Here is a 27,028-nt window from a genome sequence, read left to right as displayed (position 1 = left end):
TTTAAAGGTAAAACAAATGAAATTTAAAATAAGTATTTGATGGATTTCTAATTACTGGTGATTTAGCTATAAACCTCTTAAAAATTAAGTGACAAAAAATAAATGCTACTAAAGAGTTCGAAGCTTAAGGAAGCATTTTGCAAGGGGCTTGCAAGGGGGAGTAGGTAAAAGAGGGAAGATAATAAGAGAGATTTGCATGGCAAGCACTTTGGGGCAGGAAGTTGTTAATTTAGGTTAATTTGGGGCTTTAGGTTTTCTCCCTGACTGTCTTCTTACTATGTCTACTGAGAAAGGTGCTGTATAATTAGGCTTTCTGGCGATCTCCTTTGGCTGAGGACCTAATTGAGTTTTGGGGCTAGACTGCTGAGCTGGGCTGGAGTTGACGCAGCTTTTGGCCCTGCAGGTCGAAACCCTGGATGGACCTGCCTCTTTGATAAGTACCTGGAGCGATTAGCAGTGACACTGTTTGGGGAAAGTAGAGGTTAGTAACTGAGGAGTCGGTCTTCCTCATTATATGAAAAACTCTCTTTAACCTAGGGAAGACACCAAAATCCACATGTGCAATTTAAATGAGCTTGTATTCTGCATTATAAATATGCACCGGATGCCAAGTAGAAAACCGGAACACTCTCTCAGGATGCTGTTAGGGCCAAGCGGAATCTCATTAGGGACGGCTTCAAAGATCAGTTCCTCGTGTCCATAAAAACAAGTGTAAATTATCTGGTGCGCGCCTGCTGTTAGCAGTTGCGGTGTTGCATTATGCATGATGCCAGACTGCACGGAGGAGACACAAACCGCATGGAGCTCCGAATAAATGTGGGGATTCCTCCACCCGTACATAGATATTTTTTGGTGCTGAGTCCTACCTTTTGGAAATTTATGGGTGTGTTTCAGTTAATGGAGGGTGCCATATATAACCTGCTCCTACATTTTTGATGAATTGGAGTCAGTTCGGAGAGGCATGATAAGACTCTGAATTGTTTATATGAACTACCAGTCTACTCAGATTTATGTATTTTGCTTGTTCACATCTGGAGTCAGATTAGGGGGCGATGAATGCATTCAGTGCTCATAGAATTGGGTGCCTTTGTTTCTACATTTCTCCTCCTTCTTTTGGGCTCTCGGGTAGATTTTTAGAAATAACTGTGAATGCTCGGAAAATTAAGAGAATGGAGTTGAGTTTAACAAACAAAGCTTTTGGAAAGGAGTTTTGGAATAAATGCCCAAGGGTCTAGAATGTATTCCCAAGCTTCACTGGACAAGAAGGTAGGGATAAATAGTGTTTAAGAACGTGGAGTCTAGAACCGGATGGCCAGCGTGTGTCTTTGTCTTTTATTAACTGTATGATTTAGGGCAAGGTACTTACCTCCCCCCTTCATGTTCTTGTTTATAGATGAGGGAAAAAATTAGTACCTACCTCGTAGACCTGTCATGAGGGTTGAATCTGTGGATTTCTGTATAATACCTAGAACACTGCCTGGGACACAGTCCTATCAAAGCGTTGCTTCATATTAGTGTTGTCGTCACTAGTATCGGAGGTAGAAGGCCTTCTGGTGCAGGTGGGGATGAGACACGAGGCACAGCACACCCAGAGACTGAGTTCATAAGCACGTCTGTGCTCGAGTGGATATGCACACATTAGGGCTGAGGGCAGGTGAAGGCAGGAGATGATTGTCATTTCATTCATTGGTGTCAACTGGGAGAAGCCATTAGAAATACAAAATACTGAGTATATGTGTGTCTTTCTGGTTCACATAATGCAAGGGAGAGATTCATGGTATCTTGGGGGGAGCTTAAGATATAACCAGAGAGAAGCATTTTACTCTCAAAGTAGAAGAGAGTGTAACGGTCTCCTTTCCCCAGTGGTTTCTCAGAATAAGAAGCCTAGGACAGGGACTTCCCTGGTAGTCCAGTGGTTAAGACTTCACCTTCTAATGTAGGGAGTGTGTGTTGGATCCCTGGTCAGAGAGCTAAGATCCCACTTGCCCTGGGGCCAAAAACTAAACATAGAACAGAAGCCATATTGTAAAACATCAGTAAAGACTTGAAAAGTGGTCCACATCCAAAAAAAAAAAAATCTAAAAAAAAAAAAAAGGCAGCGTGGGACACAAAGATCAAAAGATCAGCCTTATACAGTGTCATGTGACTTACATCCACAAATGGTCCAGCACCAGCTACCTTCATTTGGGAATTTCCATTTGCAAGTGTAATGGGGAGTCACAGATAACCAGCACTGCACTTCCTAGACTGGAAGTTTTATAAGGGTAGGGCTGATGCTGGCTGATCTTGAATCCTCTGTAGCACTCGTGGGCTCAGTAATTAAGTACATCTTTGACCAATCAGTAAACAGTCTTCAATATGTATTTATTATGTCATCTGTCCTTACTGTAAACTCCATTATATTTGCTTTTCAATTTTATTTCCTGATTTTCCACTGTAGGCATATCCCAGGTGAGTCCAAAATGTCTTCAGGTCTGATCCTTTTCCCAAATGTGAAAGAAGGAAGGCTCCCTGTAGGAGGCATCCCGTGATGGAAAAAAGTTTAAATGAAACAGGAGCAGCTGTTTTCTGCCCTAGAGGATCACATTTTGCTTTCATTTAATAATATCTCCTGTTCTTACCACCCATGTGCCCCTGGGTTCCTCTAAAATCTGGCAGCATTTTTCTGGACCTCAGAGCTCCAGAAACCACGGCCATTTCCTACTCAGAGACTATGTGTATTGGACAGCAGTTGCATTTTTGCTGGGATGTGGGAATGGAGAAGTGTGCGGCCATATGCCGTGTGCTTGGGTAGTGGCTCACATTCCAAACAAGTGAAATGGTTTCTGGCCCACTGCTTGTGCTGTGTGGAAATGAGCAAAACTATACGCTTCTAGGTCTTTTCCACTTGCAGACATGAAGACAGAAGGTTGGATGCTTCAACACAATACATTTTCCTGTTTCATTTGAGTACAGTTTTGGGACCCGACGTGTTGAATGTGAAGGCTAACTTCAAAGACACCTCCATTTTTGAGAACTTCTCAAAGGTTGCTATTTGGAAATAATCTCTCTGACCAAAAAGAAGTGGTATTACTACCCAGAAAATTGCTTCTGTGAGCTGTAAACAGTGTTTTGGCCTCACTGAGTAGACCGTTGAAGTGTGTCTTCTTCATTAAGATTGAGAAACCCTGTAGCCACAAGTCACTCTGCAAGGAGTGTTTCCAGCCATATGCAATTTCCCTCTTGGAAAAAAGCTCTGTGGCAGGTGTGAGGTATCCTATTAAACTTCTTAGTGTTTCAGCTGCAGCCAGGCCCAGGTCTGCTTTGGCGATGCTCCTCTCTTCCTAGGGTGCCACAGATTTAGCTATCAGCCAGACTCTAGCCAAATGCCTCGGATGCGGATGCTGTGGCTGGCAGCTGGGCCTTGGCTCAGTTGCTGGTGCTGAGCCCGAAGTACCTGTTTGATCTTTAAAATCAGAGCAGCACAGAAAAGTAGAATTCTTCCAGCTCTGTTGCTTTTTTGGGAAGTTCAGAGATGGCATTTGGCAGCAGCTTTTGCATTCAGTTCTAACTTTTGAACTTCGTAATAGGAAAATTATCTAATAAAAGCTCTATTTTGGGGTGGTTAAAATTAGTAGTTCCCGAATGTTCAAGACCTCAACTTACTAGACCAAGAAGCTCATAAAATACGCATTGTGAGGGGTCCAGCTAGTGAATGGATTAGTTATAGCAGTCTATAGCTGCCTGTCGAAATTATACATCACATCTCTCCATTGTCTTTGTACAAATGTGTGTGTAAGTATATGCACACACAGCCATGGATAAATGAAGGTTTAAAATTACACACAGATGAAAGCATTTTCAGAACATTTCTTATGACCATCTAAAAACCAAAATGTTGGACATTGTTTGCATGTTGAGATGAACACCTCAGCTAACAATTGACCTTGTTTTCAATTGAGGGCACCAAGATGCCACATTATTAAGCATATTGGGTCAACCCTGAGTTCATGGTTAACATCATTTTTCTTTCTATGGAGATGAAAAGGTCTTCAGCCAGATTGTTTTCTTTTGGTTCCACCCTGGGTGCTGGGTGGCATGATTTTTGCATGACTATGGCTCTGCTCTATAAATAAGCAGATTCAGTCTTTTGTTTCAAATGTAATCAGCAAGATTGCATTTGCATTGCTTGTAAGTGAATCACATAAGTGAAATTACATTGCCTGCATCTCATTTGGTATCATAAAATGTTATGGGATGCAGGCTGTTTTTCTCCAGCTAAAGTGTCTTGAGTTGGTATTAGGGTGCTTGCTTTCATTTTCCTTTGTGACCAAATTTGTTGCATTCTACAGAGTTAGGGCTCATATTTTCACTTAGGTTAGTTGTGGGAGAAATGCTCATTCTCCTTCCCTAGAATGAGCTTAAGATATTGGTTCAGTAGGGGGTAAATGGGAGTTTTAAGACCATTCACGTCATGCAGCAAGTGATGGCTAATCACTTTCTGTCATTTGAGACAACTTTTGCTTACTAAGAGAACGCAAGTCACTGTGGGTTGGATGTATAATGCAATCTAAAGCTTTTTAGGCAGTTGGCGACAGAAAACAGTTTGCATAAAATAAAAACAAAAGCTTCAGTTAGTCACCATTTTTTAATGACTGTTATAAAGTACGAATCTTAATTGGCTCAGGATATCTGGAAGGCAGATAACTTAACAGTCATTTTGAGATTCTCCTGCTTATTTCCTTGAAAATAAAGGATTTAACACAACAGTAATAATCACTGACTTCAAAAGTCAGTAAGTTCAGTGACAAATGAAAATGCCCTGTTTTACAGATCACCTCCCCCTTCCACAGAGGTTTTCTTAATTCATAAATTTTTAAGGTGGAAATCAAGGGAAGGGTATACATGCTTAGAAAACCTGGGACATGGTGTGGTTATCCACAAAGCCTCTGTTTGTTAACTGCATTATTGATAAAACCCCACAAGGCAGTAAGCAGCTATAGTGCTGGGTGTGCCCTTTGCTAAATGTGAAAACTGCTTTCAAAACGAGAAAGGATACCAGTTATAGTGATAGACCAACACAATGAAAGTGCTGAATGACCAACGATGACCTTCAGTTACTTGGATCGCTGTTAGCAGGAAAAAATGGCAAGAATTAAACGTGATGAATAGGACATGTAAATATCAGAGGGTATGTTTTTCCTATCCAAAGAGATAACTTAAGAACACTAAATCCAAAAGAAAAACTAACATTCTAACATGCTGACAGTTTTTTTTTTTTTTTAACAGTAAGACCTTGTAGGAGATGTGCAGTTTTGTATTCTCATTATTTTTTTAATGTACTTAGGAAAAACATTTCATGTGGAAGGAGAGGATTGAGTATAACTTCTTTTTAATTAGTAAATTTTTAATTGAAGCATAACACACATACGGAGAAGAATCCAAGTTAACTGTGTTTGACTAAATGAATTCTCACAACGGGAACATGCTTGTGTGATCTGTATTGGGTGTAGATTTAAAGATGATTTAGTCAGCAAAACAACATTCTGAAGGAGTAAGAATTTAAGTATCATAATCTGTGATAAACTTTTATTAATAAAAAATGTAGAGACCTTTGTTACTAATGCTGTGTGCTTTACAAAGAAGATAATTGTAAACATTGGGATCCCAGTGGCCTCCCTAGGATTCCTCTGCAGCTGAATATTGTAGGGCTGAGAGTATATGTGACTACTGTGACTTCTATTTAAACTGGTCTCCAAGGCATTCTTTCCATTTGTAGTCACTTAAGATTTCCTGAAAGCTCCTTTCTGTGATTTGATAATTCTCTGGATAATATTTCCAAATTGATGACCTTCTTGAGTTAAAATATATATATATTTTTAGTCTAGCTTTAAAGACATCATTATTTTCTCTTCCATTCATCACCATTTTCTCACTGAAAAAATTAAACATGCCTATCCCACTTCAAATGAGCAGCTGCGCTTTGAAACTAGATCCTTCTTTTGGCCGTAATTGTCCAAATGAGGAGGACTAGGTTGGCTAACCATTTTGAAAAGAATTGGTTGTGACCGTAAAGCATTTTTACACTTTTAAGTTTTTTTCTCTTCAAATTTTGGTGTGTTCCCAGCTAGGAAAAAAAAGAAAAAGAAAGGAAACAAGGAGGGTTGGAAGAAATAAGGACAGAAACAAAAGAAAGAGGAAAAAGAGGGAAAAGCAATTCACAAAATTCTTAAAACCAAGACAGCTCTTACCTGGAAATAGCTTAACTCCAGCTTTGGAGGAAAGAGGGGGACAAAGAATTACTCCAAAATCTAGCCAGAGAGAGACTATTGGGCTTCAAGTATTCTTTAAACTACTGATTCAGGGTTTTCTTTTTCATAAATTTGCCAGAATAAATAAAATAATAAAATGCATACATACATATATACTTGTGTATGTGTATTCATTTTCATCTATTTCTGCAGTACTTACATTGCTGAGTATGGTTCTGAAACTTTCTTTAGGGGTGGTTTTTGGAGCCAGTTCATGGGTATATAAGGAAGGAGTTCTGTTTTCAGATTACAGAAATGATCTTCACACATACCCCTCATACCTTCCTAGTGAAGCCCCTGAGGTGCCCAAGGAATAAAACTCATCAGTGAGTTTTCACCTTGACTTTCTCACTCTGGCCACAGGGGACTTGAGGCTTACCAGCCTAAATGTCTTCTCTGGTTGCTGTGAAGAGTTCATATTATATACATAGTACTACAGCAATCTTGGGGCTTCCATGGTGGCTCAGCTGGTAAAGAATCGCCTGCAGTGCAGGAGACCTGGGTTTGATCCCTGGGTTGAGCAGATCCCCTGGAGAAGGGAAAGGCTACCCACTCCAGTATTGTGGTCTGGAGAATTCCATGGACTGTGTAGTCCATGGGTTCGCAAAGAGTTGGACACAAGCGAGCGACTTTCACTTTCATTTTCATAGCAACTTTATACTTGTCTGCAAAAGTATTGGACTGTCTGCTGGAAAGTTGATCCAAATGATCCTATATGAATGATCCATCAGCTTACAGGCTGAAATAATTGCACATTCTGTTTAGGTCACCAAGATGGCTAACTGGAGATGTTTACTGATTGGTTACTTAACAAATAGTCATTTTTTTCAAAGGAAACTAACAATCATAATAGATTAGCTGGCTATAAATGTATGTTAAATCTCATAATAACTAGGGGAGAACACTTCCAAATGAACATGAATTATAGCTCTGCTTATTATACAATTGTGAAAGCTAATAATTTGTCTTGACATAATAGCTGCTTCAAGCTATCAGGAGTCACAAATAAGTGAAAATATATATAAATTTCCCCAAATGTATTTGAATTCTTATATTTTGATTATACAAAATTATACATTATCTCCAACCAAAAGTTTGGACTGGTACCTCTAGTTAAGACAGAAATATTCTAAAACTCACTTAACCTTATAAATAGAATGACAAATACAACTGTCTTGAGTTTTGAAATGTACTTGCTTATTTGGCATGGTCATTCTTTTATTCATACAGTAATTAAAATATTTATTGAATTCATGCTGTGTTCCAGGCAAGCAGACTCCCTGAGTCTGGGACCATTCAGCAAATAGAAATTATAATCTCATAAATTTATTATAGGGGAAAGTAGTTCAAAGTATTGCCCACTGATGATTTGTATTGGCCTTGATACAAAATTTGTCATAGCCTAGAGTATGAAACTAACCCTCATTACTTTGATTATTTTCCATTTGATGGCCTTTTCCTCAATTTGTTGTCTTATTTTCCTTGGTTAAACACTTCTTTTGGGGACCCCTTGCCCTCCTCCTTCAAGGCATCTTAGATCTTCTGGACTTCAGCACAGACAGCCTAAGTTAGACCAAGGAAACGAGTTAGAATGAGCAAACCAGACAGAACAAGACAACATCCTCAGAGATAATAATAATAACAATAATGATAAAATGGCTACCATCTTTTGGGTGCTTATTGTGTACCCAGTGAAGTGGTAACTGCCTTAATACATTGTTCTATTTAATTCATACTATAACCCTCAGAAGTAGGTGGTATTCCCATTTTGCATATAAGAAAGTCAAGGCTGAAAGAAGCCACCCAGGATGACCTGGGTTTCATAGTTGGTCAGTGAAACATGTTTACCTGAGTCTGTGCATCAGGCTGTCTGTCTCAGAGACAATTACAGACCCATGGATTAAAGATTTGGATTTTGACTGTTTTCTTTTCTAAAACAAATCTCATGATAAAACCATGTGGTACTGAAGTCATGAAGAAGCATGAAATAAATACAATCCAGATCCACAAACATATTTTTGGAATAGTTCCACTGATTGAGGCTCTGTAGAGAAACATGACCTAGGATGACTTATTCTCTCAGATAGAAACACAAATATGGAGGAAATTCATTATGTCAGGATCCATGGAGAAAATCGTATTGGACTGAGACTCAAGCAGTGTGGGCTTCAGTGCCCACATCTGTAAAACAGAACTAATGCTGGTTAGAGCAGATGGTCGCCAAGGATCCTGGCATTTGAGTATTCTAAGACTTCAGGCTGATGTTACTCAGAATTCCCTGTATTCCTGGACTTTGTACTCAGATGCCACGTGGATTGGAAGATAATGCAAGAGAGAGGTACAAATTGAAACATTACACTCCCAAGTCGTGGAATTCCAGAAGGAATGCTCAAGACTGTTAACCCATTCAGCTCAACACCCAAAGCTGAGCATAAATATGTAAGAAGGAAAAGACTTTACTCTACCATGAAGTACATTTAGGAGCCTTGGGAAGACAAATGTCCTCAAAGAACACACTGATACGGAAGTAAGAAATAAAGATGTGGAGACTGGGCTTTCTGCTGACTGGAAAGAAGCGTTTCAGATTCTAGAGAAGTGTGTCAAGATTTATTTCTTTCACTGGTTCTTAGATATACTCATCTAAGAATACATCAGCAGCCCGAGTGAGCCTCCAGTTTCGGAATAGCTGCTGACTCAGACTTTATTACTGGACAGGTCTCTCCAGCCTCACTTTCTTATCTGTAAGACGTTGGGTAGGTCTCCCTAACTGCTGAAACATCTGTGAAGCTGTTTATATTTTGATGTCACAAAAAGAGAGTGACAGTATTGAGCTGGTGTTTGGAGTGCCAGGGCTCCCAAGTGACTGGAGTTAAGGCTGAACGAACAATTCAGAGGACCTGAACTCGGGTCACTCCTGTGGAGAGGAAGAAGACACGCCCAGTGTGAAATAAAGGTATTTGCAGTGGAGTGAGACGGTTTGTCCTTGGAGATGAGTTGCATAGGCGATGCTGATTCTGCATTTGCACACAGTGGATCCAGAAGGGTGGTGGAGAAAGCTAGACATCTCAGTCCAGCATTGCTGTGGATTCCTGGGAGCCTTGGGGTTGCAGTGAGCTGCAGGTCTGGAAAGAATGAGAAGGTCCGAGGCTGTGAGGAACTGTGTACCAGTGCAGTCATGTCAGGGAGAGGAGGCTTCAGTTCAGTTCAGTTCAGTTCAGTCGCTCAGTCGTGTCCGACTCTTTGAGACCCCATGAATCGCAGCACACCAGGCCTCCCTGTCCATCACTATCTCCCGGAGTTCACTCAAACTCACGTCCGTCGAGTCGGTGATGCCATCCAGCCATCTCATTCTCTGTCATCCCCTTCTCCTCCTGCCCCCAATCCCTCCCAGCATCAGAGTCTTTTCCAGTGAGTCAACTCTTCGCATGAGGTGGCCAAAGTACTGGAGTTTCAGCTTTAGCATCATTCCTTCCAAAGAGGAGGCTTAAGGGAAGGCAAATGTGAGGGATGTCTAGTCCCAAAGGTGTGGCAGCTGGTGGCAGACCTCTAGTAAATACTGTTGAGTTTGAGGGAAGAAATTCTAAAATCGGAGGCTTATATCCTGGTTTCTCTTCAGATTGTATAAATCTTTCAGCTTTAAAAATAGGAGCCCAACCTTAAAGGAACAGAGTGAGGGTGATTGGCTTGCATGCTGTGGGATTGTGGTAGGTTATAAAAGTCTTAGGCTTCCCAGGTGGCCCAGTGGTAAAGAACTCACCTACCAAAGCAGGAGGCATAAGAGACGCAGGTTCAGTTCCTGGGTTGGGATGATTCCCTGGAGGAGGGTATGACAACCCACTCCAGTATTCTTGCTTGGAGAAGCCCATGGACAGAGGAGCCTGGCAGGCTACAGTCCATAGGGTTGCAAAGAGTTAGAAACAACTGAAGCGACTTAGCACACATGCTTACGGCAGGAAGGAGGCAGAAGCCCGTTTACTAGACTGAAGTGGAAGGCAAAGCAGAGGGAGATGCTCAAGTGGCTTACCCCTGAGCTTCTTGAGGAATGGACTAGAATTTTTTGGATGCCATCTATGGTCAGAGTTGGTCAGGGTCAGCCCAGGAACCTGGCCTGGGACCAAGCTGAGTGGTGGGCGTGCAGCTGCTGCATCTCTGGGTAGAAAACTGGCCTGGGAGTAGGGAATCTTGCTGTGCAGTTGTTAGGAAATTCCCAAAGTGCCTGGAGGACCCTGTGTGTTGGTTAAGGTATCCCAAGACATCTGGGAAGGGTGTGCATTTTCTCTTTAGTTCTTAGTTTGTCTCATAAAGTTAAAAAAAAAAAAAAAAGAGCAGTACTCCATTTCTTAATCTCTAGGTCTTTGACTTATGTTTCTGATTGTTTACAGTTGTGAAATGGTCAGTGGAACCTGACTACCTGACAGCTTCCACCTTGAATCATAGGCTCTTCCTGTTAATATACTGAAATCCCGGCTTCCCTGGTGGCTCCGTGGTAAAGAATCCACCCGCCATGCAGGAGACACAGGTCTGATCCTTGGGTCAGGAAGATCCCTTGGAGAAGGAAATGGGAACACTCTAGTATTCTTGCCTGAGAAATCCCATGGACAGAGGAGCCTGGGAGGCTACAGTTCGTAGGATCGTAAAGAGTCGGACACGACTTAACGACTACAAAATGTAAAACAGACCTGCCCTTGTGTCAGAGATGGTCCTCAGAATTGTAGATAACGTATTTAACACTCTGAGAACCCTCTGAAGTGGCTGCGGAGGAGTCCTTTCTTCATGAGGCCTGAATTAGAATTTAAACCCCGCTTTTACGACAAAGCCCATTCTTTTCCATGAGGCCATCCTAACTTTCAACTTCCTGTGTCTCAATCTTGTTTTTAACAGCTGACAATGACGATTTTCAAAATTCCGGCTGTTGTGCCTGGAAATCCATCCGCAGAAAGAAATGCTGTCTTCCCTTTGCTCAAACTTTATTTGCTTCATAAAAAAAATAATGTGTTTTTTAACTGCTGGAAATGCAAACGTAACTTACAAGTTGTTTTTCTGAGACCACACCATCCTTCCCAAATTTGAAAGCCATGAAACTGGATTTTAATGTCATTAATTTTGGACCTTAAGGTGATGTTCGTGGGTGAGCATGGAGGTAGTAAGTGAGCCCTGATTATCGTTTTCTGACTTCGGTGTGACATTCTGTGACTCCAAGCAGGATCTACTTGGTAGTTTACTTTATAAAGTAGGTTTGATGGTGCCGTTGGCAGCAAATGGTGTGGAGTGGTGATGGAACGGTGAGTTTTGGAAATAAACTGTGTAGGGGAAGAAGAGGAAAGGAGATACACCTGTGCCCTGTGTTTTCATTGGAGCATGCGCTGCACAGGTGGAAGATGTTTGTGCTCATCCCTGGGCTCACCATGGGTGGCTGGGACCGTCCAAAATATAATTTTACTTATCTTAGAGGAGTTACTGTATTTTTTTGCCCAGAACTATTGGCATTTGGGGTTCACACATCACTGAACTCCTGATCTGTTGGCATTTGAAGAGCAGGACCCACAGTGTTTCTCACTTACGGCGTGAAATTATATAGCAAGTGCCCCAAATGGCCCAGTTCATGATCACAGACAGCCCCAGTGTTAGGGCTGTGTGTCTAGAAATCTTGTCTGGGCTTGACAGCTTAAAAGCCTTTTGGGGGAGTTCAGCAATGGGAAATGGCTAAGAAAATTATGACAAAACTAACCCATGAAATATCCTGCAGCCAGTGAAAACGTTTGTAAAGAGTCTGCAGTAGCATTGAAAATGCTGACATTGTAATGATTTAAATGGAGCCAAAAAATCCCTGAAATATAACATTTTGAATGCAGAATGATCCCAATTACGTTTTAAAAATGTATAGTGAAAAGACAAAATGGAAAGAGACCAGAATGTTACTAGTAGCTCTTCTTATGGAGTTGAGGATGGGTTCCTCTTCTCTGCTTTTTATATGCCTGTTCTTAATTTTATTAATGTTAGTTATTTGTAATTTTAGTAAGCATATATTCTCTAATTAGGAGGAAATTTTTTTTTTTTTTTTTTTTTACAGCAGAATACTAATTTCTCGTAGTGGGGGGAAATTTACCTTTCTGGGTCAGGGAAATTTGCTTATTACCCTTCAGTCAATCTGGTGTCTCAGGTGACTCTTATTTAACACATTATTTTTGTGTATAATGACACCTATTTGACACTAGTAGTGGGATGACCGAGAAGACTTGGCAATTTTAATACTATCAGGTGGATAATCATTTTAAGAGAGGGTTGGATTTTGAATCACAAAACGGTATGGTCTTTCCTGTGTAAGCTGCTTTATTGTCTGTTTAGAAGAGAATGTGGGAACAATTCATTAAGAATACTATCGGGTTTTTGTCATCCTAGTGAAATTTGGGCAATTCTGAGAAATTTTGGAGAGACAGAAATAATAAAACAATATTGTATGTGCTAAGTCACTTCAGTCAAGTCCAACCCTGTGCGACCCTGCGGACTGTAGCCCGCCAGGCTTCTCTGTCCATGGGGTTCTCCAGGCAAGAATACTGGAGTGGGTTGCCATGCCCTCCTCCAGGGGTCTTCCCGACCCAGGGATCGAAGAACCTGTGTCTCCTGCATTGGCAGGCAGGTTCTTTACCACTGGCACCACCTGGGAAGCCCCAAAACAAAATTAATTGTGATCATTACTGGTTCTTTGCTCTGTGGCCAGTGTGTTCTCATTATTTCCTCACACCATCTCTGTATGGAAATAGATGGGGAAACAGTGGAAACAGTGTCAGACTTTATTTTTGGGGGGCTCCAAAATCACTGCAGATGGTGACTGCAGCCATGAAATTAAAAGACGCTTACTCCTTGGAAGGAAAGTTATGACCAACCTAGATAGCTTATTCAAAAGCAGAGACATTACTTTGCCAACAAAGGTCCATCTAGTCAAGGCCATGGTTTTTCCTGTGGTCATGTATGGATGTGAGAGTTGGACTGTGAAGAAGGCTGAGCATCAAAGAATTGATGCTTTTGAACTGTGGTGTTGGAGAAGACTCTTGAGAGTCCCTTGGACTGCAAGGAGATCCAACCAGTCCATTCTGAAGGAGATCAGCCCTGGGATTTCTTTGGAGGGAATGATGCTAAAGCTGAAACTCCAGTACTTTGGCCACCTCATGCGAAGAGTTGACTCATTGGAAAAGACTCTGATGCTGGGAGGGATTGGGGGCAGGAGGATAAGGGGACGACAGAGGATGAGATGGCTGGATGGTATCACTGACTCGATGGACGTGAGTCTGAGTGAACTCCGGGAGTTGGTGATAGACAGGGAGGCCTGGCATGCTGCGATTCATGGGGTCACAAAGAGTTGGACACGACTGAGTGACTGAATTGAACTGAACTGAATGCTGAAGTATGAGGTTCAGAGACTGTCCACTTGTAAATTTGTGATTTGAATCCATTCTGTTTTGAGAACTTATTATGTTCATAAAGTATTCTGAGGGATTCTAGTACATTTCATGCAGGAATTTATATTAAACCATCTGTTTTTCTTTTAAATGAACTGAGATGGATGTGAATGATATTTGGCCCAGTCAAAACACCTGATGAAAGATAGCACTTTATGGTTTTTAGAGTATTTTCTATTGGGCAGTATCAGAGCAGACAAAACTTGAATTTCAGAAGTTTATTAGGTATTAAAAGTAGTACCTAATATTTGAACTCCTCAGATCTGGCAAAAACTTTAATCTGGCAAAAATCAATTTAACATTGGATTTGTGGAGAAAAACGTATTGAACTAGGAGGCAATATAATAGTGTCTAGGCCCGGAGTCAGAGAAGGCAATGGCACCCACTCCAGTACTCTTGCCTGGAAAATCCCATGGACGGAGGAGCCTGGTGGGCTGCAGTCCATGGGGTCGCTAAGAGTCTGACACGACTGAGTGACTTCACTTTCACTTTCATGCGTTGGAGAAGGAAATGGTGGCCCACTCCAGTGTTCTTGCCTGGAGAATCCCAGGGACGGGGGAGCCTGGTGGGCTGCCGTCTATGGGGTCGCACAGAGTTGGACACGACTGAAGCGACTTAGCAGCAGCAGGCCAGGAGTCAGACAGACTTCCCTTGTCATTGAAGCTTCACCATTTATGGCATCTCTGACCTTGGGGAGATTATTTAACCTCATCAACTCAGTAATTCTCATCTGTAGAATGGGCTGAATGCATTTGTGCTAAAGTCATTTCAGTTGTGTTCGGCTCTTTGCGAGCCTATGGACTGTAACCCGCCAGGCTTCTCTGTCCTTGGAATTTCCAGGCAAGAATGTTGGATTGATTTTCCATGCCCTCCTCCAGGGGCTCTTTCTGACCCAGAGATGGAACCTGGATCTCTCATGTGTCCTGAATTGGCTGGCAGATTCTTTACCACTCCTGTCACCTGGAAAGATCATGGGATTAATAGTATACCCACCTTATAGGGTTCTCACAAGGAATAGAGGAGGGAAAGTTTATAAAATTCTGGCACAGTGCCCAATGCTTGGCAAACAACTTCATTGGTGGAAGTCAATATTTTTGTTCCTGGGAGTTGCAGTAATTTTGTTCCTGTTCATGGAATGCGGATCCAGTTCTGATGCTAACATTGACCTGAGCAAGTCACTCAACCTGTCTGGATCTGAGGTTCCAAAGGCAAAAACAGCACTCTTTTTTGCCTACAAGCTGAGGATGAGATCAGATTATATATGAAGCAGCTTTTTGAAAAAGTCTCAAGGGTTGTACCAGCATACGAGTCAAAGAGGAAGGAACTTGTAAGCAGATCAGAAGGGGCACAGTCATGGACTTAAGTTTGGGTTGTAACTGGAACTTCCCAGAGGAGTCCAGTTTGCAGAGAACAAGTTGAGTGAGTAATACGGAATCTCCTGAGGGAAAAAAAAAAGCTTTAACCTAGAAACCCTGCAGCACTATTCAGAGATCTGCCTGTCTTGTGACCTCTTATCAAGAAAAAGCCAGCCCCAAACTGGACCTTGTGGGAAGGCTTATTGCATATTTTCCCAGGTGAGGGCTCTGCCTTTGGTTCCTTGGGAACTCTCTGTCAGGCCTGGCCAAGGTTTACTCTTTTACCTGGAGAGTGAAACAATTTCAAGGGAAGTGTCCAAGAAGAACAAGAGTCCATTTATTCAGCCTGGCAAGGTGTGGAAGCATCAAGTGTAGATGTGTGTAAGCTTGTCCATACCTCAGAGCACTATATAAAAATGGTCTGTGTGCTAAATTGCCAGCAGCGCTCAAGAGAAGTTTTGCTTTGGCAAACTCATATCAAAATTCCTGGCTATTCTTACATCCCTGCCCATCCACAGGTCCTGTAGCAAACATTTAGATTTCTCTCTATTTGTCCTAACTCTTAAATGCTTGCTACAGAACAAAGAGAGATTATATGCCAGTGCCACTGCACTGAATGAAACGGGTTCATAATTTTTACTGTTGGGTGGGAAAAAACACAGTAATTTCTTTGGAAGCAGAAGCTGTTTTGTATTGGGGGTTAGAAATGCTTCCAGTGACTTTCTCAGGCCACCACCCACCCTAGATTCCTGCAGGAATCACATTGTCTTCACAGAACAGTGCCAGCTCCAATGTTAATCAAATTTAATCTGTCAGCCAAGACCGCTTTCCTACCGTGGGCATTTGGAGGCACTGCCTATTAAAATATCAAAGTGTTTAGCACTTCCTCGAAAGCAGATCTGAAGGCTTGAGTGGGACTACCATCTTTTAATTATTATTGTTGTTATTGTTATTTTTAGGAGCAATTGATGTGGGAATGAGGAGAGGACTGGCTGGAACTTAACATGCCCCCTTGGCCACCCCTCCCTCAATGATGATTTGAAAACAGGCAGTGAGCCAGAGAATTTTCAAGGCTAACTTTCTCACGTGGATGAGAAAAATTATTGCAATGCCCTTTAGCTAAGTACACTTGCTTCAGCCTTTATGGGTGGCAGTGGTCACGTGGTCTCCTCTTCAGGAGGGAGAGAGCTTGAAACAGTCACACAGCCCAACCTCCAGAGATGGGGGGCGGAGAGTAACTGATTGTAGGGCACAGGCAGTACTTTTAAGATTTTATTTTCTTTCTTGTTTTCTGAAAAGGCGAAGACTTTTTGAGGAAGTTATCTTGCCAGAAAACTAAAGTAGCCTAACCTCCTTTTCATCTTATCCATCACTGCTCTAGCAAAAAGATACTGGCACGCCTGAGTCTTAGCAGACTGGCAGGGCACTACAGTAAGCAGTTTTGTGGAATGCACTTCAGAGAACAGCCCTCTACAGTTTTGCATTCGAATGGATATATGCAGCATGAAGAGGCATAAGCAGACTTATGCAATCAAGGTGGAAGCCGACTTTCTAGCAAACATTTTGCAAATGTTGATAGGGACCTGAGAATTAGCTGAAGTTTATTCCCCTATCCAAAGTTTCCAGGAAAGTCACTGGTTTGAAGTAGAGCAGGGTAATTTTACATGTGAACTATCATGAGACCAATAAAAGAATGTAGAAATGACACATAACCGGGTGCTGAAAGAAATTGGATCTGGCCAAGGTAAGGACTAGGGTGTAACTAGATTTGTGTGTTGTTTCTGTGGGTGTTTAGGAGATCGTGTGTGTGTGTGTGTGTGTGTGTGTTTGCACTGAATGTAAGCTCACTGTTAAAGTACATGGCAGGAAGTTTGCTGCTGCTGCTGTCACTTCAGTCGTGTCCGACCCTATGCGATCCCATAACAGCAGCCCACCAGGCTCCCCTGTCCCTGGGGTTCTCCAGGCAAGAGAACTGGAGTGGGTTGCCATTTCCTTCTCCAATGCATGAGAGTGAAAAGTGAAAGTGAAGTTGCTCAGTCCTGTCTGACTCTTCGTGACCCCATGGACTGTATGTAGCCTACCAGGCTCCTCCGTCCCATGGGATTGGCCAGGCAAGAGTACTGGAGTGGGTTGCTGTTTCTTTCTCCATGTAGGAAGTTTGGTCTCTATAAAATGTGATCTGTACTTTGGGCTCAGTCATTCTTGGCTAGTACCATTTGTTGTTGTTATAAAGTTTAAAATAATATAACCACTTGTTCCTGTTGGGTACCTGGGCTGGGTGAGTGTCATAACTGTAGTCATGATGATTTGTTTTCTGCATTTTGTGAATCTGAATAATGCATTCTGACCTGACTTAGCAGTCTTATACCACTGTGAAGTAGAGAGGTATAAGCTTTAACACTTTAGGAAAATTCAGGTCACCTTATAAACACTATGTCCACCGGGGAATAACCTTCCTATAAATTTGGCCCTCTGACTCACTTCCTCACCTTCTTACCTCTTTCTTTTTTAAATAGTGTTCCTTTTATGTTGAATGACATTACCCTAGCTCTCTGCTTGGTGAGCTCCTGCCCCTTCAAGACCCAAATAAAATATATCTACTTTGTGAAGACCTCCCCATCCCCACATGGAATTAATTCCTTCCATCAATCTTTTTCTTGGAAGAATCACAGTAATGATTGCTAGCACTTAATGAGGACTTAATATGCACCATTTGCTTAGTCACTCAGTCATGTCTGACTCTATGAGACGCTCCAGACTGTCGCCTGCCAGGCTCCTCTGTCCATGGCATTCTCCAGGCAAGAATACTGGCGTGGGTTGCCATGTCCTTCTCCAGGCAATCTTCCCGACCCAGGGATCAAACCCGTGTCTCTTAAGCCTCTTGTATTGGCAGGTGGGTTTTTTGTTTTGTTTTTTTTTTTTTACCATTAGCACCACCTGGGAAGCCCGTCCCTTTATAAGCAACAGTTACTTAATCTTTGTATCAACTTTAGGAGGCAATTACTATTATCATCCCCAGTTTACAGATGAGGTACCTAAGGCTTCTAGAAATTTAGTGGTTTTTTCATGGTCTCAAAGCTAGGCAGGGACAGAGTGGTGGCCTCAACCCAGACCCTGTTGATGCTCTAAGTGACATAAATGGCCCCTGCAGTGAGCTCTTAATCGCTTTATTCTCCCTACTTTTTGACCTGCACAGATATATATGATTTATGATGACATTGATTGTTTGGTACGCATACCCTCCCAAGCAAAAATGTGAAGTTCAAGATGATAAAAATGGCAACTCTTATAAAAGAATAATTCTTAAAAGTTCTGACTCATAGATATAAAATGAACACTTGTTAAAAATTTTATATAACTCATTAACAAGAGAACAACAACAAAAAAAACACCTGTTATGACAGGTTCTTAGGAGGACCATGAATTTATGTAGAATAAAGGAATGTTGAAGTGAATTCACAAAGGGATGCGAAACTGGAGGGGGAGTCAGTTGAGCCTCCACTGGATAGAAGTTATTTGCCTTTATAGGTCTTATTTGCATTGCTTTCACTTATCTACAAGTTACAAAGTTGTATAATAGCCCACAGACTAAGGCCTGTATCCCCGTGGGATCAGATAATGCCTGGAGGCGTTATCACTCCATTAAAAGGATACTCACTCCAGTCTTAAATTTTTCCCTTAGAAACAGATCATTATAGTAAAGGGCAGAAACTCGCGGTTTAGACCAACTCCGAGTCCAAAGTCCCAAGCTTACTATGTGACCTTAAGTAAAATTTGGAAAGAATATAAAAAGGTTCACATGCGTGGCAGATGTGTGTATACATGCACACCCGTCCTGTACAGAAAGATCTTGAGGGAATCAAATGTAATAATACAGGAAAGGTCCCTGGCACATAGTAGATACTGAATTTATACTATAAATTTCAGGTATTATTTCTAGTAATAAAGTATCTAACACATGGTTGTCTCTTAATAAATGTTGAGTAACAAAATCAGGAGTGGGCAGACTTTCCTCCTGAGGTCCAGATAGTAAATATTTTAAGCTTTGCGGGCCATATGGTGTTTGTCACAACTATGAAACTGCTGTTGTAACTCAAAAGCAACCTTAACAATATTTAAACAAACCATGCAATTGTGTTCCAGTAAAACTTTCTTTCTAAAAACATGCACTGGGTTAGATTTTGTCTTTGGGCTATAGCTTACTAATCCTGGACCCAATGATTAAAATGGCTAATTCAAAAACTTGGGGTGGAGGACTAATTGCTAGTCACACCTATTGGTAGACTTGCCAGAGTCACTCAACAGGGAAACCTGGAGAGGTTGGTGGTGGTTGTGGTTGTGGTTGCTCAGTGCTCAGTTGTGTCCGACTCTTGCGACCCCATGGACTGCAGCACACCAGGCTCCTCTGTCTTCCACTGTCTCCTGGAATTTGCTCAAATTCATGTCCATTGAGGCTACGATGCTGTCTAACCATCTCATCCTCTGCCATCCCCTTCTCCTTTTGCCTTTAGTCTTTCCTAGAATCAGGGTCTTTCTAGTGAGTTGTCTCTTCACGCCAACTGGCCAAAGTATTGGAGCTTGAGCTTCAGTATCAGCCCTTCCAATGAATATTCATAGTTGATTTCCTTTAGGATTAACTGGTTGAATCTCTTTGCTGTCCAAGGGACTCTGAAGAGTCTTCTCCAGCACCATAGTTCGAAGGCATCAATTCTTTGATGCTCAGCCTTTTTTATTGTCCAGCTCTCACATCCCTACATAATTACTGGTAAAACCATAGCTTTGACTGTACAAACTTCCGTTGACAAAGGGATATATCTGCTTTTTAATTCGCTATCAAGGTTTGTCATAGCTGTCCATTCAAGGAGCAAGTGCCTTTTAATTTCATGGCTGCAGTCACCGTCCGCAGTGACTTTGGAGCCCCCCAAAATAAAGTCTGACACTGTTTCCACTGTTTCTCCATCTATTTCCCATGAAGTGATGGGACCGGATGCCATGATCTTAGTTTTATAATATTGAGTTTCAGTTCAGTTCAGTTCAGTTGCTCAGTCATGTCCGACTCTTTGCGACCCCATGAATCGCAGCATGCCAGGCCTCCCTTTCCATCACCAACTCCCAGAGTTCACTCAGACTCACGTCCATCGAGTCAGTCATGCCATCCAGCCATCTCATCCTCTGTCGTCCCCTTCTCCTCCTGCCCCCAATCCCTCCCAGCATCAGAGTCTTTTCCAATGAGTCAACTCTTCGCATGAGGTGGCCAAAGTACTGGAGTTTCAGCTTTAGCATCATTCCTTCCGAAGAAAGCCCAGGGCTGATCTCCTTCAGAATGGACTGGTTGGATTTCCTTGCAGTCCAAGGGACTCTCAAGAGTCTTCTCCAACACCACAGTTCAAAAGCATCAATTCTTTGGCACTCAGCCTTCTTCACAGTCCAACTCTCACATCCATACATGACCACAGGAAAAACCATAGCCTTGACTAGACGGACCTTTGTTGGCAAAGTAATGTCTCTGTTTTTGAATCTAGGTTGGACATAACTTTCCTTCCAAGGAGTAAGCATCTTTTAATTTCATGGCTGCAGTCACCATCTGCAGTGATTTTGGAGCCCCCAAAAATAAAGTCTGACACTGTTTCCACTGTTTCCCCATCTATTTCCCATGAAGTGATGGGACCGGATGCCATGATCTTCGTTTTCTGAATGTTGAGCTTTAAGCCAACATTTTCACTCTCCACTTTCACTTTCATCAAGAGGCTTTTTAGTTCCTCTTCACTTTCTGCCATAAAGGTGGTGTCATCTGCATATCTGAGGTTATTGATATTTCTCCCGGCTATCTTGATTCCAGCTTGTGTTTCTTCCAGTCCAGCATTTCTCATGATGTACTCTGCATATAAGTTAAATAAGCAGAGATACCCTTGGGGAAATGTAAACCATGAAATACGCTACCAAGGAAGTAAGTACTTTCCAAAGAGGGAAGTAGTCCTCTATGGGTTCTGCCATTGTGTAGGAACTATGTATTGGTTTGGCCAAAAAATTCATTTGGGTTTTTTGGTAAGATGGTACAGAAAAACCTGAATGAACTTTTGGGCCAACTCAATAATTTTCACAGTAGAAGTGGACTAGCTATTTCAGCAAAAGATAAAGATGTAGGGTAAAATGGTTTTCTTACTGTCATCAAACAGTCTCCAGAGTAAGATATACTGAGTCTGAAAATTCTTGTATTGGATTCGTTTTGAAAGGTCTTTAAATGTTGACATCATGTTAAGTTGGAGAAGGAAATGGTAGCCCACTCCAGTATTCTTGCCAGGATAATCCCATAGACCGATGAGCCTGGCGGGCCAAAGTTCATGGATTTGCAAAAGACTCAGGCATGATTTAGCAAGTTCTGATTTTAATTAATCATATTATGTGGTCTTAGGAATAAGCATTTGTCTCGTAATGGACTTACATGATGTTCATGCATATATAAAATGGTCTTTCTGCCTTAGGGACAACTGATTTTTTGAAAGTAAGTCAATAAACTCAGCTCAGAGTTGGAAAAAACATTTTGTTGTTGTTCAGTCACGAAGTCATGTCATATTTCTTGTGACACCATGGACTGCAGCATACCAGGCTTCCCTGTCCTTCACTGTCTCCTGGAATTTGCTCAAACTCATGTGCATTGAGTTGGTGATGCCATCCAACCATCTCATTCTCTGTTGCTCCCTTATTATGGACTGTTAAAATTCAACTTTTGGCCACACACTTTAAAAAAGGCCCTTTAGCCATGGAAATATGAAGTTACCTACACAAACCAGTCAATCCTAAAGGAAATCAGTCCTGAATATTCATTGGAAGGACTGATGGTGAAGCTGAAGCGCCAATACTTTGGCCACCTGATACAAAGAACTAACTCATTGGAAAAGACCCTGATACTGGGAAAGATTGAAGGCAGGAGGAGAAAGGGATGACAGAGGATGAGATGGTTGAATGGCATCACTGACTTCATGGACATGAGTTCGAGCAAGCTCTGGGAATTGGTGATGGACAGGGAAGCCTGGTGTGCTGCATTCCTTGGGATCGCAGAGTCAGACCTGACTCAGTGGCTGAACTGAACACTTCTGATAAGCACAATTAACAACAAATTCTGTTATCGGCTTCTTGTGAGACATAGAGCCTTAGAAAACCTGACTTTGATGAATTGAAAAGTGGAGGAGAATTCAGTTTCCTTTGGCAGAGTTTTAATACCCCCCCAAAAAAATTCCTTTTTATCCATTAGACCCAACGCTGTTCATGAATATCTCCCCCAACATATAAAAAAGTAAATGGTTGTGTTTTTTGTGTCTCTTAACACGCTTTCTCCTGGACTGAGCCAGATGAAGACATGTTTTTCAGGTGCGCCCAGTGTTTGAAAATCACCCGCATTTTATTTTTGAAGTTGGTCCTTGTAATTATTGATTAAAAAAACCGTATGCCCCATTTTAGGACAGAATCTGCCCTAACATCTGGGTGTGCTGTGTAAGTGTTAATTGCTCAATCATGTCAGACTCTTTGCCACCCCATGGACTGTAACCCATCAGGCTCCTCTGTCCATGGAATTTTCCAGGCAAGAATACTGGAGTGGGTTGCCATTCCCTTCTCCAGGGGATCTTTCTGAACCTGGGTCTCCTGCTTTGCAGGCAGATTCTTTACCATCTGAGCCACCAGGAAAGCTGTGTAAGAGGAGGTTGTAAAACTGTCAGATGACAGAGCAGACTCTGGATGGTCATCTTGGGGCAGAGCCATCTACTGGCCTTCTGCCTTTGCTTAATCTGAGTCTCAGGTTCCTCATTGGTAACATGGGAGAAATATGGGGCCTACCTGCTGTAGGGATTATATGAAAGCTGTTCAGATGAAGGGCATCACATAGCACCTGGCTTCAAAATGAAAACGGTTGCTGTTGTTCCCCATCATGACTATCATTATTTTCAGCCCAAAAATTCTTTGTCGGTATCCAGATTTCATCCAGATGTCTTAGTCAGCTTGAGTTGCTGTCACAAGTACTACAGACTGAGTGGCTTAAACAGCAAATATTTATTTCTTACGATTACAGAGCCTGGGAAATCCGTGATTAAGGTGCCAGCCAGTTTAGTTCCTGGTGAGATCCCGTCAGTGGGTGCCTTCTTGCTCTGTCAAGGTCATCTTTCTTGTGTCTCTTTTTATAAGGCCACTCACTCCGTTCATAAATGTTCCTCCCTCTTGACCTGATTACCTCTCAAAGACTCGACCTTCAAATACAATCATATTAGGGCTTCAACATATGAATTTTAGGGGAGGACACAGACACTTGGTCTGTAGCATCAGATCAGGGATAAAAGTGGGGAACAGATGGAGCTACAGGAACTATAATCATGTAGGATGTTGTAGTTCATTTTTGACTACTTCTCCAATTATCATTTACAGTTTCAGGTTTCTACTGCCTTTCCTTCTTATCCTCTACTTTCTGTTTTTACTGGGTGTGCCCTGATCAAACATACGCCTAGATTTTTTTGCAGGTAATTTTGAGTCAGCCTCCTTTTCTTTAGTACCCCCAGCACCATCCCATCCCTCACATCCTGCAGAGGCCACGTCAGTTTTCCTTAAAGCCAGCTGCCTTTGTGGCTGCTCGCATCTTTCAGTGAGTGTGGTGGAGAGGGCGGGTTTCCACGGCCTCCGGGACTGGTTCAGGCCCTACAGTCTGGCTCTCCTCGGTGTGGTCCCCAGTCCCACCAGCCTTTCGAACCTTCTGCTGCTCTCTGACACAGTGACTCTGCTCTGGCAGTGCCTCTTCACTCACAAGTCCCTAAATAAGTGATGCGCTTCCTTGCAGTGTCCTCTGTGGCCTGGATTGCTCCTCTTTTCTGCCTGACTTTCCAAGTTCTGTGCTTGTTTAAATCCCAATTCAGATTCCAGCTTCAGGCCACTCTCATGCCTCTTCTTTCTGAGCCTGAGATCCTTTGTCCCCGGCATTTGAAATTGAATTGAGATACCCCCTGGTGTCCTGTGTCCATTGCGATGTTCCATGTCCTTCCTAACCCACGCGCAGTGCCAGGCATTTTCTCCTTTATCCCACAGTACCCCACACATCCTCGATTATTTGCGACAACCACCACCACGCAGGTCCTTGATTCTAGCTGTTCCCGAGTTGTTTCATAAATCACTTGTTTGCACACCACAGAAACCTTCTGGGGCTTGGCTTTATCTGTCTCCCCAGCACCTAGCGCAATCTGGTCCATAGAAGGTGCTTAATAAACGTCTGGGAAAGAGCTCAGTGACTGAACAGAAATCATGCATTTGTTGAATGCAGACATACCTAGATTTATTGTGCTTTACAGATGCTGCATTTTGTTTGTTTGTTTTTTACAAATGGATGGTTTATGGCAATCCCTCTGTTGAACAAATCTTTTGGTACTACTTTTTCCAGCAGCATTTGGTGACTTTGTGTCTCTGTGTCACCTTTTGGTAATTCTTACAATATTTCAACGTTTTTCATTATTATTATACTTACCAAAGGTGATTTGTGATCAGTGATCTTTGATGTAACTGTTGTAATTGTTACGGGGCGTTGGATGCCACAAACCATGCCTTGTATGAGACAATGAACTTAATGAGTGTTTTGTGTATTTCTGACTGCTCCACTGACCAGCTGTTCCCTGCTCTCTCTCCTCCTCTTTCCTTTCCGTATTCCCTAAGACACAAAAAAATATTGAAATTAGGATAATTAATAAGCTTACAGTAGCCTCTAAGTGTCCAAGTAAAAGGAAGAGTTGCACAGCTCTCACTTGAAGTCAAAGAAAAGTAGAAATGATTCAGCTTAGTGAGGAAGGCATGCCAAAAGCATAGTCTGAAAGCTAGGTCTCTTGAACCGAATACTTAGCCAAGTTATGAATGTAAAGGAAAAGTTCTTGAGGAAAATTGAACGTGCTACTCCACTGAATACATGAATGATAAGAAAGTGAGACAGCCTTATTGTTGATATGGAGAAAGTTTTGAATGGTCTGGAGAGAAGATCCAACCAGTCACAACATTCCCCTAAGCCAGAGCCTGATCTAGAACAAAAGCCTGCTGCTGCTGCTAAGTCGCTTCAGTCGTGTCCGACTGTGTGCAACCCCAAAGACGGCAGCCGACCAGGAGATGGAGATGCCCAGAATCCCTCTGGGATTCTCTAGGCAAGAACACTGGAGTGGGTTGCCATTTCCTTCTCCAGTGCATGAAAGTGAAAAGTGAAAGTGAAGTCGCTCAGTCCTGTCCGACTCCTAACGACCCCAGGGACTGCAGCCTACCAGGCTCCTCCATCCATGGGGTTTGCCAGGCAAGAGTACTGGAGTGGGTTGCCATTGCCTTTTCCAGAACAAAAGCCTGACTCTCTTCAATTCTGTCAAGCCTGAGAGAGCTCAGAGCTGAGAAAGCTGCAGAAGAAATGTTTGACACTAACAGAGCTGGTTCGTGAGGCTTAAGGAAAGAAGCTGTCTCCAACACATCAAAATGCAGGGTGAAGCAGTGCTGATGTAGAAGCTGCTTTAAGTTGTCCAGAAGATCTAGCCAAGATAATTAATTAAGATGGCAACACTAAACCAGGGGTCCCCAGCTGCCAGGATCTAATGCCTGATGATGTGAGGTGGAGCTGATATAATAATAATGGAAATAAAGTGCACAATAAATGTAATGAATCACCCTGAAACCATCCCTCTACTGGTCCAGGGAAAAATCATCTTCCAGGAAACTAGTCCCTGGTGTCAAAAAGGGGACCTGCATTAAATAGCTATTTTTCAATGCAGACAGAAAGCCATATGTTGCAAGAAGGTGCCATCTAGGACTTGTATAGCTAGAGAGGAGAAGTCAGTGCTTGGCTTCAAAGTTTCAAAGGACAGGCTGACTATCTTGTTAGGGGCTAATCCAGTTGGTGGCTTTAAGTTGAAGCCTGTGCTCCTTTAGCATTCCAAAAAGCCTAACAAACACATGAAAAGATGCTCAACATCACTCATTATCAGAGAAATGCAAATCAAAACCACTATGAGGTACCATTTCACACCAGTCAGAATGGCTGTGATCCAAAAGTCTACAAATAATAAATGCTGGAGAGGATGTGGAGAAAAGGGAACCCTCTTACACTGTTGGTGGGAATGCAAACTGGTACAGCTACTATGGAGAACAGTGTGGAGATGCCTTAAAAAACTGGAAATAGAACTGCCTTATGATCCAGCAATCCTACTGCTGGGCATACACACTGAGGAAACCAGAAGGGAAAGAGACACGCGTACCCCAATGTTCATCGCAGCACTGTTTATAATAGCCAGGACATGGAAGCAACCTAGATGTCCATCAGCAGATGAATGGATAAGAAAGCTATGGTACATATACACAATGGAGTATTACTCAGCCATTAAAAAGAATACATTTGAATCAGTTCTAATGAGGTGGATGAAACTGGAGCCTATTATACAGAGTGAAGTAAGCCAGAAGGAAAAACACCAATACAGTATACTAACGCATATATATGGAATTTAGAAAGATGGTAACAATAACCCGGTGTACGAGACAGCAAAAGAGACACTGATGTATAGAACAGTCTTATGGACTCTGTGGGAGAGGGAGAGGGTGGGAAGATTTGGGAGAATGGCATTGAAACATGTAAAATATCATGTAAGAAATGAGTTGCCAGTAGAGGTTTGATGCAGGATACTGGATGCTTGGGGCTAGTGCACTGGGACGACCCAGAGGGATGGTATGGGGAGGGAGGAGGGTTCAGGATGGGGAACACATGTATACCTGTGGCAGATTCATTTTGATATTTGGCAAAACTAATATAATTATGTAAAGTTTAAAAATAAAAAATAAAAAAAAGCCTAGGATTCCCAAGGATCATACTTAATCAACTCTGCCTGTGCTCTGTAAATGGCACAGTGATGCTGGGATGACAACAAATCTGTTTACA

The 27,028-nt window shown here is 42.2% G+C and overlaps 1 protein-coding gene across 3 annotated transcripts in view; it reads left to right on the top strand.

The window, feature by feature from the left end:
* Positions 1-27,028, top strand: part of MPPED2 (metallophosphoesterase domain containing 2) — a 210,660-nt gene that overhangs the window by 20,349 nt on the left and 163,283 nt on the right. The window lies entirely within an intron of this gene.

Source organism: Bos javanicus, chromosome 15 (genome assembly GCF_032452875.1).
Source record: "Bos javanicus breed banteng chromosome 15, ARS-OSU_banteng_1.0, whole genome shotgun sequence".
In the NCBI taxonomy this organism is placed as follows: domain Eukaryota; kingdom Metazoa; phylum Chordata; class Mammalia; order Artiodactyla; family Bovidae; genus Bos; species Bos javanicus.
Note: the sequence above shows the minus strand (reverse complement) of the source record. Positions and strands in the feature narration are given on the sequence as shown.